Genomic DNA, 13618 nt, shown 5'->3' with positions numbered 1-13618 from the left:
GCCAGGGGGCACCCTGGGGCCTCTACTGCAAGTCCAGGGAAAGAGATGGACCCCTGGGTAGCTTGCTGGGGTAGGAGGCCCCTAGGTGGAGGGCCAGGGGGCACTCTGGGGCCTCTACTGCAAGTCCAGGGAGAGAGGTGGACCCCTGGGTAGCTTGCTGGGGTCAGAGGCCCCTAGGTGGAGGGCCAGGGGGCACCCTGGGGCCTCTACTGCAAGTCCAGGGAAAGAGGTGGACCCCTTGGTAGCTTGCTGGGGTCAGAGGCCTCTAGGTGGAGGGCCAGGGGGCACCCTGGGGCCTCTACTGCAAGTCCAGGGAGAGAGGTGGTCCCCTGGGTAGCTTGCTGGGGTCTGAAGCCCATAGGTGGAGGGCCAGGGGGTACCCCTGGGCCTATACTTCAAGTCCAGGGAGAGAGGTGGACCCTTGGGTAGCTTCCTAAGGTTAGAGGCCCCTAGGTGGAGGCCCAGAAGGCACCCTGGGGACTATCGTGCAAGTCCAGGGAGAGAGGTGGACCCCTGGGTAGCTTGCTGGGGTAAAAGGCCTCTAGGTGGAGGGCCAGGGGCACCCTGGGGCCTCTACTGCAAGGCCAGGGAGAGAGGTGGACCCCTTGGTAGCTTGCTTGGGTCAGAGACCCCTACGTGGAGGGCCAGGGGGCACCTTGGGGCCTCTACTTCAAGTCCAGGGAGAGAGGTGGACCCTTGGGTAGCTTCCTAAGGTTAGAGGCCCTTAGGTGGAGGGCCAGAGGGCTCCCAGGGGACTATCGTGCAAGTCCAGGGAGAGAGGTGGACCCCTGGGTAGCTTGCTGGGGTCAGAGGCCTCTAGGTGGAGGGCCAAGGGGCACCCTGGGGCCTATACTGCAAGTCCAGGGAGAGAGGTGGACCCCTGGGTAGCTTGCTGGGGTCTGTAGCCCATAGGTGGAGGGCCAGGGGGTACCCTGGGGCCTATATTGCAAGTCCAGGGAGAGAGGTGGACCCCTGGGTAGCTTCCTAAGGTCAGAGGCCCCTAGGTCGAGGGCCAGGGGGCACCCTGGGGCTTATCCTGCAAGTCCAGGGAGAGAGGTGGACCCATGGGTAGCTTGCTGGGGCACGAGGCCCCTAGGTGGAGGGCCAGGGGGCACCCTGGGGCCTCTACTGCAAGTCCAGTGAGAGAGGTGGACCCCTGGGTAGCTTCCTAAGGTCAGAGGCCCCTAGGTGGAGGGCCAAGGGGGCACCCTGGGGCCTATCCTGCAAGTCCAGAGAGAGACGTGGACCCCTGGGTAGCTTGCTGGGGTACGAGTCCCCTAGGTGGAGGGCCAGGGGGCACCCTGGGGCCTCTACTGCAAGTCCAGGGAGAGAGGTGGACCCCTGGGTAGCTTCTTGGGGTCAGAGTCCCCTAGGTGGAGGGTCAGGAGGTACCCTGGGGCCTCTACTGCAAGTCCAGGGAGAGAGGTGGACCCCTGGGTAGCTTGCTGGGGTCAGAGGCATCTAGGTGGAGGGCCAGGGGGCACCCTAGGGTCTACACTGCAAGTCCAGGGAGAGAGGTGGACCCCTGGGTAGCTTCCTAAGGTCTGAGGCCCCTAGGTGGAGGGCCAGGGGGCACCCTGGGGCCTATCCTGCAAGTCCAGGGAGAGATGTGGACCCCTGGGTAGCTTGCTGGGGTACGAGGCCCCTAGGTGGAGGGCCAGGGGGCACCTTGGGGCCTCTACTGCAAGTCCAGTGAGAGAGGAGGACCCCTGGGTAGCTTGCTGGGGTCAGAGGCAACTAGGTGGAGGGACAGGGGTACCCTGGGGCCTAGACTGCAAGTCCAGGGAGAGAGGTGGACCCCTGGGTAGCTTCCTGAGGTCAAAGGCCCCTAGGTGGAGGGCCAGGGGGCACCCTGGGGCCTATCCTGCAAGTCCAAGGAGAGAGGTGGACCGCTGGGTTGCTTGCTGGGGTACGAGGCCCCTAGTTGGAGGGCCAGGGGGCACCTTGGGGCCTCTACTGCAAGCCCAGGGAGAGAGGTGGACCCCTGGTTAGCTTGCTGGGGTCAGAAGCCCCTTGGTCTATGGCCAGGGGGCACCCTGGGGCCTATCCTGCAAGTCCAGGGAGAGAGGTGGACCCCTGGGTAGCTAGCTGGGGTAAGAGGCCCCTAAGTGGAGGGCCAGGGGGCACCCTGGGGCCTCTACTGCAAGTCCAGGGAGAGAGGTGGACCCCTGGGTAGCTTGCTGGGGTCAGAGGCCCCTAGGTGGAGGGCCAGGGGGCACCCTGGGGCCTCTACTGCAAGTCCAGGGAGAGAGGTGGACCCCTGGGTAGCTTGCTGGGGTCGGAAGCCCCTTGGTCTATGGCCAGGGGGCACCCTGGGGCCTATACTGCAAGTCCAGGGAGAGAGGTGGACCCATGGGTAGCTTACTGGGGTAAGAGGCCCCTAGGTGGAGGGCCAGGGGCTTCCTGGGGCCTCTACTGCAAGTCTAGGCAGAAAGGTGGACCCATGGGTAGCTTGCTGGGGTCAGAGGCCTCTAGGTGGAGGTCAAGGGGGCACCCTGGGGCCTTTACTGCAATCCCAGGGAGAGAGGTGGACCTCTGGGTAGCTTGCTGGGGTCAGAGGCCCCTAGGTGGAGGGCCAGGGGGCACCCTGGGGCCTATCCTGCAAGTCCAGGGAGAGAGGTGGACCCCTGGGTAGCTTGCTGGGGTACGAGGCCCCTAGGTGGAGGGCCAGGGCGCACCCTGGGGCCTCTACTGCAAGTCCAGGGAGAGAGGTGGACCCCTGGGTAGCTTGCTGGGGTCAGAGGCCCCTAGGTGGAGGGCCAGGGGGCACCCTGGGGCCTCTACTGCAAGTCCAGGGAAAGAGGTGGACCCCTGGGTAGCTTGCTGGGGTCAGAGGCCTTTAGGTGTAGGGCCAAGGGGCACTCTGGGGCCTCTACTGCAAATCCAGGGAGAGAGGTGGACCCCTGGGTAGCTTGCTGGGGTCTGAAGCCTATAGGTGGAGGGCCAGGGGGTACCCTGGGGCCTATACTTCAAGTCCAGGGAGAGAGGTGGACCCTTGGGTAGCTTCCTAAGGTTAGAGGCCCTTAGGTGGAGGGCCAGAGGGCTCCCAGGGGACTATCGTGCAAGTCCAGGGAGAGAGGTGGACCCCTGGGTAGCTTGCTGGGGTACAAGGCCTCTAGGTGGAGGGCCAGGGGCACCCTGGGGCCTCTACTGCAAGTCCAGGGAGAGAGGTGGACCCCTGGGTAGCTTGCTGGGGTACGAGGCCCATAGGTGGAGGGCCAGGGGGCACCCTGGGGCCTCTACTGCAAGTCCAGGGAGAAAGGTGTACCCCTGGGTAGCTTGCTGGGGTCAGAGGCCCCTAGGTGGAGGGCCAGGGGGCACCCTGGGGCCTCTACTGCAAGTCCAGGGAAAGAGATGGACCCCTGGGTAGCTTGCTGGGGTAGGAGGCCCCTAGGTGGAGGGCCAGGGGGCACTCTGGGGCCTCTACTGCAAGTCCAGGGAGAGAGGTGGACCCCTGGGTAGCTTGCTGGGGTCAGAGGCCCCTAGGTGGAGGGCCAGGGGGCACCCTGGGGCCTCTACTGCAAGTCCAGGGAAAGAGGTGGACCCCTTGGTAGCTTGCTGGGGTCAGAGGCCTCTAGGTGGAGGGCCAGGGGGCACCCTGGGGCCTCTACTGCAAGTCCAGGGAGAGAGGTGGTCCCCTGGGTAGCTTGCTGGGGTCTGAAGCCCATAGGTGGAGGGCCAGGGGGTACCCCTGGGCCTATACTTCAAGTCCAGGGAGAGAGGTGGACCCTTGGGTAGCTTCCTAAGGTTAGAGGCCCCTAGGTGGAGGCCCAGAAGGCACCCTGGGGACTATCGTGCAAGTCCAGGGAGAGAGGTGGACCCCTGGGTAGCTTGCTGGGGTAAAAGGCCTCTAGGTGGAGGGCCAGGGGCACCCTGGGGCCTCTACTGCAAGGCCAGGGAGAGAGGTGGACCCCTTGGTAGCTTGCTTGGGTCAGAGACCCCTACGTGGAGGGCCAGGGGGCACCTTGGGGCCTCTACTTCAAGTCCAGGGAGAGAGGTGGACCCTTGGGTAGCTTCCTAAGGTTAGAGGCCCTTAGGTGGAGGGCCAGAGGGCTCCCAGGGGACTATCGTGCAAGTCCAGGGAGAGAGGTGGACCCCTGGGTAGCTTGCTGGGGTACAAGGCCTCTAGGTGGAGGGCCAGGGGCACCCTGGGGCCTCTACTGCAAGGCCAGGGAGAGAGGTGGACCCCTGGGTAGCTTGCTGGGGTCAGAGGCCTCTAGGTGGAGGGCCAGGGGGCACCCTGGGGACTCTACTGCAAGTCCAGGGAGAGAGGTGGACCCCTGGGTAGCTTGCTGGGGTCTGAAGCCCAGAGATGGAGGGCCAGGGGGTACCCTGGGGCCTATACTTCAAGTCCAGGGAGAGAGGTGGACCCTTGGGTAGCTTCCTAAGGTTAGAGGCCCCTAGGTGGAGGGCCTGGGGGCACCCTGGGGCCTATCCTGCAAGTCCAGGGAGAGAGGTGGACCTCTGGGTAGCTTGCTGGGGTACGAGGCCCCTAGGTGGAGGGCCAGGGGGCACCCTGGGGCCTCTACTGCAAGTCCAGGGAGAGAGGTGGACCCCTGGGTAGCTTGCTGGGGTCAGAGGCCCCTAGGTGGAGGGCCAGGGGGCACCCTGGGGCCTCTACTGCAAGTCTAGGGAAAGAGGTGGACCCCTGGGTAGCTTGCTGGGGTCAGAGGCCTTTAGGTGTAGGGCCAGGGGGCACCCTGGGGCCTCTACTGCAAATCCAGGGAGAGAGGTGGACCCCTGGGTAGCTTGCTGGGGTCTGAAGCCTATAGGTGGAGGGCCAGGGGGTACCCTGGGGCCTATACTTCAAGTCCAGGGAGAGAGGTGGACCCTTGGGTAGCTTCCTAAGGTTAGAGGCCCCTAGGTGGAGGGCCAGCGGGCACCCTGGGGACTATCGTGCAAGTCCAGGGAGAGAGGTGGACCCCTGGGTAGCTTGCTGGGGTAAAAGGCCTCTAGGTGGAGGGCCAGGGGGCACCCTGGGGCCTAACTTGCAAGTCCAATGAGTAAGGTGGACCGCTGAGTAGCTTGCTGGGGTACGAGGCCCCTAGGTGGAGGGCCAGGGGGCACCCTGGGGCCTCTACTGCAAGTCCAGGGAGAGAGGTGGACCCCTGGGTAGCTTGCTGGGGTCTGAAGCCCATAGGTGGAGGGCCAGGGGGCACCCTGGGGCCTCTACTGCAAGTCTAGGGAGAGAGGTGGACCCATGGGTAGCTAACTGGGGTAAGAGGCCCCTGAGTTGAGGGCCAGGGGGCACCCTGGGGCCTCTACTGCAAGTCCAGGGAGAGAGGTGGACCCATGGGTAGTTTGCTGGGGTCAGAGGCCCCTAGGCGGAGGGACAGGGGGCTTCCTGGGGCCTCTACTGCAAGTCCAGGGAGAAAGGTGGACCCCTGGGTAGCTTGCTAGGGTCAGAGGCCCCTAGGTGGAGGTCAAGGGGGCACCCTGGGGCCTTTACTGCAATCCCAGGGAGAGTTGTGGACCCTTGTGTAGCTTGCTGGGGTCAGAGGCCCCTTGGTGGAGGGTCAGGGGGCACCCTGGGGCCTATTCTGCAAGTCCAGGGAGAGAGGTGGACCTCTGGGTAGCTTGCTGGGGTCAGAGACCCCTAGGTGGAGGGCCAGGGGGCACCCTGGGGCCTATCCTGCAAGTCCAGGGAGAGAGGTGGACCCCTGGGTAGCTTGCTGGGGTACGAGGCCCATAGGTGGAGGGCCAGGGGGCACCCTGGGGCCTCTACTGCAAGTCCAGGGAGAGAGGTGGAACCCTGGGTAGCTTGCTGGGGTCAGAGGCCCCTAGGTGGAGGGCCAGGGGGCACCCTGGGGCCTCTACTGCAAGTCCAGGGAAAGAGATGGACCCCTGGGTAGCTTGCTGGGGTCAGAGGCCTCTAGGTAGAGGGCCAGGGGGCACCCTGGGGCCTCTACTGCAAGTCTAGGGAGAGAGGTGGACCCATGGGTAGCTAGCTGGGGTAAGAGGCCCCTAAGTGGAGGGCCAGGGGGCACCCTGGGGCCTCTACTGCAAGTCCAGGGAGAGAGGTGGACCCCTGGGTAGCTTGCTGGGGTCTGAAGCCCATAGGTGGAGGGCCAGGGGGTACCCTGGGGCCTATACTTCAAGTCCAGGGAGAGAGGTGGACCCTTGGGTAGCTTCCTAAGGTTAGAGGCCACTAGGTGGAGGGCCAGAGGGCACCCTGGGGACTATCGTGCAAGTCCAGGGAGAGAGGTGGACCCCTGGGTAGCTTGCTGGGGTACAAGGCCTCTAGGTGGAGGGCCAGGGGGCACCCTGGGGCCTATCTTGCAAGTCCAGGGAGTAAGGTGGACCCCTGAGTAGCTTGCTGGGGTACGAGGCCCCTAGGTGGAGGGCCAGGGGGCAGCCCGGGGCCTCTACTGCAAGTCCAGGGAGAGAGGTGGACCCATGGGTAGCTAGCAGGGGTAAGAGGCCCCTAAGTGGAGGGCCAGGGGGCACCCTGGGGCCTCTACTGCAATCCCAGGGAGAGTTGTGGACCCTTGTGTAGCTTGCTGGGGTCAGAGGCCCCTTGGTGGAGGGTCAGGGGGCACCCTAGGGCCTATTCTGCAACTCCAGGGAGAGAGGTGGACCTCTGGGTAGCTTGCTGGGGTCAGAGGCCCCTAGGTGGAGGGCCAGGGGGCACCCTGGGGCCTATCCTAAAAGTCCAGGGAGAGAGGTGGACCCCTGGGTAGCTTGCTGGGGTACGAGGCCCCTAGGTGGAGGGCCAGGGGGCACTCTGGGGTCTCTACTGCAAGTCCAGGGAGAGAGGTGGACCCCTGGGTAGCTTGCTGGGGTCAGAGGCCCCTAGGTGGAGGGCCAGGGGGCACCCTGGGGCCTCTACTGCAAGTCCAAGGAAAGAGGTGGACCCCTAGGTAGCTTGCTGGGGTCAGAGGCCTCTAGGTGGAGGGCCAGGGGGCACCCTGGGGCCTCTACTGCAAGTCCAGGGAGAGAGGTGGACCCCTGGGTAGCTTGCTGGGGTCTGAAGCCCATAGGTGGAGGGCCAGGGGGTACCCCTGGGCCTATACTTCAAGTCCAGGGAGAGAGGTGGACCCTTGGGTAGCTTCCTAAGGTTAGAGGCCCCTAGGTGGAGGCCCAGAGGGCACCCTGGGGACTATCGTGCAAGTCCAGGGAGAGAGGTGGACCCCTGGGTAGCTTGCTGGGGTACAAGGCCTCTAGGTGGAGGGCCAGGGGGCACCCTGGGGCCTCTACTGCAAGGCCAGGGAGAGAGGTGGACCCCTTGGTAGCTTGCTTGGGTCAGAGACCCCTAGGTGGAGGGCCAGGGGGCACCTTGGGGCCTCTACTTCAAGTCCAGGGAGAGAGGTGGACCCTTGGGTAGCTTCCTAAGGTTAGAGGCCCTTAGGTGGAGGGCCAGAGGGCACCCAGGGGACTATCGTGCAAGTCCAGGGAGAGAGGTGGACCCCTGGGTAGCTTGCTGGGGAACAAGGCCTCTAGGTGGAGGGCCAGGGGCACCCTGGGGCCTCTACTGCAAGGCCAGGGAGAGAGGTGGACCCCTGGGTAGCTTGCTGGGGTCAGAGGCCTCTAGGTGGAGGGCCAAGGGGCACCCTGGGGCCTATTCTGCAAGTCCAGGGAGAGAGGTGGACCCCTGGGTAGCTTGCTGGGGTCTGTAGCCCATAGGTGGAGGGCCAGGGGGTACCCTGGGGCCTATACTGCAAGTCCAGGGAGAGAGGTGGACCCCTGGGTAGCTTCCTAAGGTCAGAGGCCCCTAGGTGGAGGGCCAGGGGGCACCCTGGGGCCTATCCTGCAAGTCCAGGGAGAGAGGTGGACCCATGGGTAGCTTGCTGGGGCACGAGGCCCCTAGGTGGAGGGCCAGGGGGCACCCTGGGGCCTCTACTGCAAGTCCAGGGAGAGAGGTGGACCCCTGGGTAGCTTCGTAAGGTCAGAGGCCCCTAGGTGGAGGGCCAGGGGGCACCCTGGGGCCTATCCTGCAAGTCCAGGGAGAGAGGTGGACCCCTGGGTAGCTTGCTGGGGTACGAGTATCCTAGCTGGAGGGCCAGGGGGCACCCTGGGGCCTCTACTGCAAGCCCAGGGAGAGAGGTGGACCCCTGGGTAGCTTCCTGGGGTCAGAGACCCCTAGGTGGAGGGTCAGGAGGTACCCTAGGGCCTCTACTGCAAGTCCAGGGAGAGAGGTGGACCCCTTGGTAGCTTGCTGGGGTCAGAGGCAACTAGGTGGAGGGCCAGGGGGCACCCTAGGGTCTACACTGCAAGTCCAGGGAGAGAGGTGGACCCCTGGGTAGCTTCCTAAGGTCAGAGGCCCCTAGGTGGAGGGCCAGGGGGCACCCTGGGGCCTCTACTGCAAGTCCAGGGAGAGAGGTGGACCCCTGGGTAGCTTGCTGGGGTCTGAAGCCCATAGGTGGAGGGCCAGGGGGCACCCTGGGGCCTCTACTGCAAGTCTAGGGAGAGAGGTGGACCCATGGGTAGCTAGCTGGGGTAAGAGGCCCCTAAGTGGAGGGCCAGGGGGCACCCTGGTGCCTCTACTGCAAGTCCAGGGAGAGAGGTGGACCCCTGGGTAGTTTGCTGGGGTCAGAGGCCCCTAGGTGGAGGGACAGGGGGCTTCCTGGGGCCTCTACTGCAAATCCAGGGAGAAAGGTGGACCCCTGGGTAGCTTGCTAGGGTCAGAGGCCCCTAGGTGGAGGTCAAGGGGGCACCCTGGGGCCTTTACTGCAATCCCAGGGAGAGTTGTGGACCCTTGTGTAGCTTGCTTGGGTCAGAGGCCCCTTGGTGGAGGGCCAGGGGGCACCCTGGGGCCTATTCTGCAAGTCCAGGGAGAGAGGTGGACCTCTGGGTAGCTTGCTGGGGTCAGAGGCCCCTAGGTGGAGGGCCAGGGGGCACCCTGGGGCCTATCCTAAAAGTCCAGGGAGAGAGGTGGACCCCTGGGTAGCTTGCTGGGGTCAGAGGCAACTAGTTGGAGGGTCAGGAGGTACCCTAGGGCCTCTACTGCAAGTCCATGGAGAGAGGTGGACCCCTGGGTAGCTTGCTGGGGTCAGAGGCAACTAGTTGGAGGGCCAGGGGGCACCCTAGGGTCTACACTGCAAGTCCAGGGAGAGAGGTGGACCCCTGGGTAGCTTCCTAAGGTCAGAGGCCCCTAGGTGGAGGGCCAGGGGGCACCCTGGGGCCTCTACTGCAAGTCCAGGGAGAGAGGTGGACCCCTGGGTTGCTTGCTGGGGTCTGAAGCCCATAGGTGGAGGGCCAGGGGGCACCCTGGGGCCTCTACTGCAAGTCTAGGGAGAGAGGTGGACCCATGGGTAGCTAGCTGGGGTAAGAGGCCCCTAAGTGGAGGGCCAGGGGGCACCCTGGGGCCACTACTGCAAGTCCAGGGAGAGAGATGGACCCCTGGGTAGTTTGCTGGGGTCAGAGGCCCCTAGGCGGAGGGACAGGGGGCTTCCTGGGGCCTCTACTGCAAGTCCAGGGAGAGTTGTGGACCCTTGTGTAGCTTGCTGGGGTCAGAGGCCCCTTGGTGGAGGGTCAGGGGGCACCCTGGGGCCTATTTTGCAAGTCCAGGGAGAGAGGTGGACCTCTGAGTAGCTTGCTGGGGTCAGAGGCCCCTAGGTGGAGGGCCAGGGGGCACCCTGGGGCCTATCCTTCAAGTCCAGGGAGAGAGGTGGACCCCTGGGTAGCTTGCTGGGGTACGAGGCCCCTAGGTGGAGGGCCAGGGGGCACCCTGGGGCCTCTACTGCAAGTCCAGGGAGAGAGGTGGACCCCTGGGTAGCTTGCTGGGGTCAGAGGCCCATAGGTGGAGGGCCAGGGGGCACCCTGGGGCCTCTACTGCATGTCCAGGGAAAGAGGTGAACCCCTGGGTAGCTTGCTGGGGTCAGAGGCCTCTAGGTGGAGGGCCAGGGGGCACCCTGGGGCCTCTATTGCAAGTCCAGGGAGAGAGGTGGACCCCTGGGTTGCTTGCTGGGGTCTGAAGCCCATAGGTGGAGGGCCAGGGGGTACCCTGGGGCCTATACTTCAAGTCCAGGGAGAGAGGTGGACCCTTGGGTAGCTTCCTAAGGTTAGAGGCCCCTAGGTGGAGGGCCAGAGGGCACCCTGGGGACTATCGTGCAAGTGCAGGGAAAGAGGTGGACCCCTGGGTAGCTTGCTGGGGTACAAGGCCTCTAGGTGGAGGGCCAGGGGGCATCTGGGGCCTCTACTGCAAGGCCAGTTAGAGAGGTGGACCCCTTGGTAGCTTGCTGGGGTCAGAGGCCTCTAGGTGGAGGGCCAGGGGGCACCCTGGGGCCTCTATTGCAAGTCCAGGGAGAGAGGTGGACCCCTGGGTTGCTTGCTGGGGTCTGAAGCCCATAGGTGGAGGGCCAGGGGGCACCCTGGGGCCTCTACTGCAAGTCTAGGGAGAGAGGTGGACCCATGGGTAGCTAGCTGGGGTAAGAGGCCCCTAAGTGGAGGGCCAGGGGGCACCCTGGGGCCTCTACTGCAAGTCCAGGGAGAGAGGTGGACCCCTGGGTAGTTTGCTGGGGTCAGAGGCCCCTAGGTGGAGGGACAGGGGGCTTCCTGGGGCCTCTACTGCAAGTCCAGGGAGAGTTGTGGACCCTTGTGTAGCTTGCTGGGGTCAGAGGCCCCTTGGTGGAGGGTCAGGGGGCACCCTGGGGCCTATTCTGCAAGTCCAGGGAGAGAGGTGGACCTCTGGGTAGCTTGCTGGGGTCAGAGGCCCCTAGGTGGAGGGCCAGGGGGCACCCTGGGGCCTATCCTGCAAGTCCAGGGAGAGAGGTGGACCCCTGGGTAGCTTGCTGGGGTACGAGGCCCCTAGGTGGAGGGCCAGGGGGCACCCTGGGGCCTCTACTGCAAGTCCAGGGAGAGAGGTGGACCCCTGGGTAGCTTGCTGGGGTCGGAAGCCCCTTGGTCTATGGCCAGGGGGCACCCTGGGGCCTATACTGCTAGGGAGAGAGGTGGACCCCTGGGTAGCTTGCTGGGGTCAGAGGCCTTTAGGTGTAGGGCCAGGGGGCACCCTGGGGCCTCTACTGCAAATCCAGGGAGAGAGGTGGACCCCTGGGTAGCTTGCTGGGGTCTGAAGCTTATAGGTGGAGGGCCAGGGAGTACCCTGGGGCCTATACTTCAAGTCCAGGGAGAGAGGTGGACCCTTGGGTAGCTTCCTAAGGTTAGAGGCCCCTAGGTGGAGGGCCCGCGGGCACCCTGGGGACTATCGTGCAAGTCCAGGGAGAGAGGTGGACCCCTGGGTAGCTTGCTGGGGTACAAGGCCTCTAGGTGGAGGGCCAGGGGGCACCCTGGGGCCTAACTTGCAAGTCCAGGGAGTAAGGTGGACCCCTGAGTAGCTTGCTGGGGTACGAGGCCCCTAGGTGGAGGGCCAGGGGGCACCCTGGGGCCTCTACTTCAAGTCCAGGGAGAAAGGTGGACCCCTGGGTAGCTTGCTGGGGTCTGAAGCCCTCAGGTGGAGGGCCGGGGGGCACCCTGGGGCCTCTACTGCAAGTCTAGGGAGAGAGGTGGACCCATGGGTAGCTAGCTGGGGTAAAAGGCCCCTGAGTGGAGGGCCAGGGGGCACCCTGGGGCCTCTACTGCAAGTCCAGGGAGAGAGGTGGACCCATGGGTAGTTTGCTGGGGTCAGAGGCCCCTAGGCGGAGGGACAGGGGGCTTCCTGGGGCCTCTACTGCAAGTCCAGGGAGAAAGGTGGACCCCTGGGTAGCTTGCTAGGGTCAGAGGCCCCTAGGTCGAGGTCAAGGGGGCACCCTGGGGCCTTTACTGCAATCCCAGGGAGAGTTGTGGACCCTTGTGTAGCTAGCTGGGGTAAGAGGCCCCTAAGTGGAGGGCCAGGGGGCACCCTGGGGCCTCTACTGCAAGTCCAGGGAGAGAGGTGGACCCCTGGGTAGCTTGCTGGGGTCTGAAGCCCATAGGTGGAGGGCCAGGGGGTACCCTGGGGCCTATACTTCAAGTCCAGGGAGAGAGGTGGACCCTTGGGTAGCTTCCTAAGGTTAGAGGCCACTAGGTGGAGGGCCAGAGGGCACCCTGGGGACTATCGTGCAAGTCCAGGGAGAGAGGTGGACCCCTGGGTAGCTTGCTGGGGTACAAGGCCTCTAGGTGGAGGGCCAGGGGGCACCCTGGGGCCTATCCTGCAAGTCCAGGGAGAGAGGTGGACCCCTGGGTAGCTTGCTGGGGTACGAGGCCCATAGGTGGAGGGCCAGGGGGCACCCTGGGGCCTCTACTGCAAGTCCAGGGAGAGAGGTGGACCCCTGGGTAGCTTGCTGGGGTCAGAGGCCCCTAGGTGGAGGGCCAGGGGGCACCCTGGGGCCTCTACTGCAAGTCCAGGGAAAGAGATGGACCCCTGGGTAGCTTGCTGGGGTAGGAGGCCCCTAGGTGGAGGGCCAGGGGGCACTCTGGGGCCTCTACTGCAAGTCCAGGGAGAGAGGTGGACCCCTGGGTAGCTTGCTGGGGTCAGAGGCCCCTAGGTGGTGGGCCAGGGGGCACCCTGGGGCCTCTACTGCAAGTCCAGGGAAAGAGGTGGACACCTAGGTAGCTTGCTGGGGTCAGAGGCCTCTAGGTGGAGGGCCAGGGGGCACCCTGGGGCCTCTACTGCAAGTCCAGGGAGAGAGGTGGACCCCTGGGTAGCTTGCTGGGGTCTGAAGCCCATAGGTGGAGGGCCAGGGGGTACCCCTGGGCCTATACTTCAAGTCCAGGGAGAGAGGTGGACCCTTGGGTAGCTTCCTAAGGTTAGAGGCCCCTAGGTGGAGGCCCAGAGGGCACCCTGGGGACTATCGTGCAAGTCCAGGGAGAGAGGTGGACCCCTGGGTAGCTTGCTGGGGTAAAAGGCCTCTAGGTGGAGGGCCAGGGGGCACCCTGGGGCCTCTACTGCAAGGCCAGGGAGAGAGGTGGACCACTTGGTAGCTTGCTTGGGTCAGAGACCCCTAGGTGGAGGGCCAGGGGGCACCTTGGGGCCTCTACTTCAAGTCCAGGGAGAGAGGTGGACCCTTGGGTAGCTTCCTAAGGTTAGAGGCCCTTAGGTGGAGGGCCAGAGGGCTCCCAGGGGACTATCGTGCAAGTCCAGGGAGAGAGGTGGACCCCTGGGTAGCTTGCTGGGGTACAAGGCCTCTAGGTGGAGGGCCAAGGGGCACCCTGGGGCCTATACTGCAAGCCCAGGGAGAGAGGTGGACCCCTGGGTAGCTTGCTGGAGTCTGTAGCCCATAGGTGGAAGGCCAGGGGGTACCCTGGGGCCTATCCTGCAATCCCAGGGAGAGAGGTGGACCCCTGGGTAGCTTGCTGGGGTCTGAAGCTTATAGGTGGAGGGCCAGGGGGTACCCTGGGGCCTATACTTCAAGTCCAGGGAGAGAGGTGGACCCTTGGGTAGCTTCCTAAGGTTAGAGGCCCCTAGGTGGAGGGCCAGCGGGCACCCTGGGGACTAACGTGCAAGTCCAGGGAGAGAGGTGGACCCCTGGGTAGCTTGCTGGGGTACAAGGCCTCTAGGTGGAGGGCCAGGGGGCACCCTGGGGCCTAACTTGCAAGTCCAGGGAGTAAGGTGGACCCCTGAGTAGCTTGCTGGGGTACGAGGCCCCTAGGTGGAGGGCCAGGGGGCACCCTGGGGCCTCTACTGCAAGTCCAGGGAGAGAGGTGGACCCCTGGGTAGCTTGCTGGGGTCTGAAGCCCTCAGGTGGAGGGCCAGGGGGCACCC

The sequence above is a fragment of the Danio rerio genome, chromosome 5 (genome assembly GCF_052040795.2).
Source record: "Danio rerio strain M-AB ecotype USA chromosome 5, GRCz13ab, whole genome shotgun sequence".
Classification (NCBI taxonomy): Eukaryota; Metazoa; Chordata; class Actinopteri; order Cypriniformes; family Danionidae; genus Danio; species Danio rerio.
The sequence above is the reverse complement of the archived record's forward strand: the minus strand, read 5'-3'. Positions refer to the sequence as shown.